Below are 4,284 nucleotides of genomic sequence, written 5' to 3' on the forward strand. Positions count from 1 at the left end.
TTCCTGGGAAAAGTTTTAAAATGTATTTCTAGAGCAGAAGACATTCCTCACTGAAGAGATCAGATTAGCTTCATAAATATATGAGTAGAAAATTCTAAGTACCTCACCGTGACTTCAGGTGGTACTATGTTTAAATAATTTCAAGCCGATTTTTACATACTTATTGAGAATGTCAGAATCAAACAGCAGATAGACCATAAACCCAGATAGACCAAAAGGTGAAGGTAATAATAAAAGCAGAAAATATAATAATGGCTAACATTTTTTTTAATAGCTAACGTTTATTGAGCACTTATTATTTGCCAGAAACTTTTCTAAGTACTTTTGGTATTTTTCATTCAATTTTCACAATAACCCAGTGAGGTAGGAACTATTACTATTGCCATTTTAAGATAGGTAAATGGACAAAGAAAGTTAAGGCATTTGAAAATAAAGCAAAAAGTATACAAGTATAATCTATAAATAATGAGTGAAAGAAAAAAGTATGAAATTTTCTGAAAAAAAATATTGTTTTGGTTGTTTACTCCTTTGCTTTAAAATGTTAATATTAAAACATTGGGAGAAAGGAAAGAAAGAGAAATAGTATCACCTGAAAGGGCTGGAACAAGTAGATGTAATGCGATCTTTTTAAAAAAGACCTTTATTCTAATTTATTAAATTGGAAACTTTCAAATTCTCTTAAAATGTGTTTTAAAGAAAAAAAAATGTATTTTAGAGCTATGTGCAAAATCCCCAGGGGAAAGAGTTAGTATAAATCCTAAAAGTTATTTATTTAATTAATATTTACTTAACCATTCTATTATCTTTACCCTGAGAAATGTTGCAAAAACAAAAGATTTATTTTAATAACAGCTACACTTGCTCAGGCATTTTGAAAGTTGCCACAATTCATGGAATATTTTCTTTAAAATGGTCTAGCATGATCTGCTGGTACAACTCTCCATTTGTATTGTAACCAGAATTTGAAGATTTCCAAATGAATATATGTAAATCATTTTTCACATGAAAAGTATTACATGACTATATGGGCCATTGTAGTAATAATTTCAATAATTCTAATTCTCTATAGGTGAGGCATTATACCATTTAAGAAATAAATGTGGAAAGCAATGTATGTGTATAAGCATGAGATCATAAATCCTCTACAAGTTCCTCTTATAGTAATTGTCAATTGCATGGAAGTATAAAAATTTTTGTTCGTAAATACCTACACTCCTTCCTCCTCTTCCTCTTTCTTCATGCTTTGAAAAAGTTGGAAAGAAAAAAAGGGGGGATTATTCATGGAATTGAAGAAGTCCAATGAAAATTATCTTCTCTCTCTTACCGTAAGTGGCCTAAGGTGACCTCTGAAAATGGTTCGCCATCCATTTGACCCAAGAAGCCCAGAAAATCATGCAAATCAAGAGTTTAAAATTTTCATGTTCACTTTAAGAACATTCATGAAACTGACACTGCTGAGGCCATCGAGGGTATACATATTCGAAAAGCCACCAAGTATCTGCAGAATGTCACTTTACAAAAGCAACGTGTGCCATTCTGTTGTTAAAATGGTGGAAGGGGTAGGTGTGCCCAGGCCAAATAAGGCACAAGGTCCATGGTCCAAAAAGAGTGCTGAATTTTTGCTGCACATGCTTAAAAACGCAGAGTAGGGCTGAACTTAAGGGTTTAGATGTAGATTCTGTGGTCATTGAGCATATCCAGGTGAACAAAACTCCCAAGAAGCAGTGCAGAATTTACAAGTTCATGGGCAAATTAACCAACATAGGAGCTCTCCCTGCTACATTGAGAGGATCTAACCGAAAAAGAGAAGATTGTTCCTAAACCAGAAAAGGAGGCTGCACAGAAGAAAAAGATGTCCTAGAAAAAGCTGAAGAAACAAAAACTTATGACCCGAGAGTAAATTCACCATAAAATAAATGCTAATAAAAGTTAAAAAAGAAAAAAGAATATGCTCAGTCAACACTTTCCAAAAAATAAAAACAAAAAAACCTCCATAATACATTTGGAGGTTGCCAAGAGGCTTCATTTTAAGGCTCTGAATCTTGGACACTTACTATTTTTTCCAGTTAGATAAAGTAACCTGCTGAAAATCAAAAAGTAGTAGTTGTTTATAAGAACACTGTCTGGTAAATTTACCATTTACTAGTACATACTCTTTGCCAGATGCTTTTTATATGTAGCCAGTCATAAACAAGTCAGAAACGGGCCAAAGCAAATCTGGAATTCTAAATTTTGAATGTTTAATAAAATAAAATCAAGATTTTAAAAATCCTTAGATACAGTGAAATTTGTGTTATGCCATAACACCATGAACACAGAAAATTTATGATACAAATTCAAACTAAAATGATTTTTTCCTGATTTATCCAGATAATTATTTTACAACATTTTTCTGTGCCTGTAGAGAGATCCGGCCTATTAAACATACTCTGTAAAAAAAAGTATTTTAATGTGGTTTTCTTTAAAGATTTTATTTATTTATTTTTAGAGAGAGGGGAAGGGAGCAAGAGAGGGAGAGAAACATCAATGATGTGTGGTTGCCTCTCCTGCACCCCCCCATTGGGGACCTGGCCTGCAATCCAGGCATGTGTCCTGACTAGTGATCAAACCTGTGACCCTTTGGTTCGTAGGCCTTTGCTCAATCCACTGAGCTACACCAGCCAGGGCAAATGCACTTTAATATTTTTAAAAGTTTAACCTATTCTGAGGTCCATGAAAGCTGAAGTATTTGAAAATATTTGTCTTTCTTGCATAAGTCAAACTATGTACCAAAGGACACATTGAATGTCGTTTGCCTGATAATTAAGCTATAGGCTTTGTGTGGAACCTGAATGTAATTTCTGCTCTCATCACTAATGTACTACACAGACTTTTCTTTCCAGATTGTGTTTACCTCATGACGAGCAACACTTCTTTCAATATTAGGTAACAATCGGATTCCCCAACAGGGTTTTTCAGTGAGTTTGGGAAGAGAAGAACACAGGGTGGGCCAATATAATGGGCAAGGGTCAGTGAAGCTGGGGCTGCAGCAGAGTGACAACATTGGACAACTGGGCCACTGCAGCAGCTGGCCGGGTTGTCCAGAGTCGAGTGCAGAGTGGCTCCCGGTCATAGGCTGGGAGGTGCCGGCTTAGCAGGAACCATATACTATCCAGGAGGCTGAGTCAAAACAAGTCCATAGACTAGCCAGACAAAGGAATTAGAAAACAGTGCCAGATTGGCCTTCAGAGGCAGTGAGGCAGGAGATGGTAAAGATCACATATTTAATTACCCAGGTGGCAATTTGCACTCTTTCAGGCAGAGGCATCATCTTTATGATAAACCAATAAACTCAACCAGAGGAAGGTACAGAGAAGGAAGAAGGGGGTCTTGTGAATGACAGTGTAAACAATTCCAATTTCTTCCTCCTTCACCAGGATACAAATCTCCCTAATTTGTGCAATGGTTTCAGTTTTCTGATTGGAAGGAGAGTAGGCCAGGACACCAAGAAATCTGTGCTACACGCAGATTAGTTAAGGGTTTTGGAGAGCCCCCAAGGCCATGTGCCTATCATATATAGCATTTTCAATATCTAGGGCCTTAGTTTTCTAGGTTCATGCTTTCACTGCTATAGCTAGAAAAGACTGGTGACAAGTCAATAGAATTTATCACTCAGTTGTGTCAGAAGAATTTGTCCAGTTTTGCCTTATAGTAGCATCAGTTCTGATGCTAGAGAAAGATACAAAAACACAAAACCTAGTCCTCAAAGTAAGTAAGCTTATGCTGGAGAAGCAAGAGGACATTTGGAATTTCACATAGCTCCTGATCATCTTTCCATCAGGAGTTCATCTATCCCTCACACCTCATTGAGAATGTAGGATGCAACCTGTTTAGCTCCAAGCCTGTTAAGGAGCTCAGTAGGGGTACCTGGACCCTCTGACTGAACTCTCAATGCTTCTATGGAAGTGAGTGCCCTTCCACAGCCTGGGATGAAGAACAGAAAGGCAAAGCTTCCCTTCTCTCTCCACTAAGGCCTCTCTAGAGAGAACCCAAAGGACTGGAGGCAGTCCTAAGGCCATTGGGGTACTCTTAGAATTGTACTCTTAGAGTTGTCTTCTAGACGGGGGGCAGGTGTTATTTCTCCTTTCTGGTTTTTCTGATTTACAAATGAATGGTGTGGGGTGTGGAGAGTGGTTCTCAAATGCATTTACGCTTTTTATTTATTTTTAAAGATTTTATTTATTTATTTTTAGAGAGAAGGGAAGGAAGGGAGAAAGAGAGGGAGAGAAACATCAATGTGTGATC

Source organism: Desmodus rotundus, chromosome 5 (genome assembly GCF_022682495.2).
Source record: "Desmodus rotundus isolate HL8 chromosome 5, HLdesRot8A.1, whole genome shotgun sequence".
Lineage (NCBI taxonomy): Eukaryota > Metazoa > Chordata > Mammalia > Chiroptera > Phyllostomidae > Desmodus > Desmodus rotundus.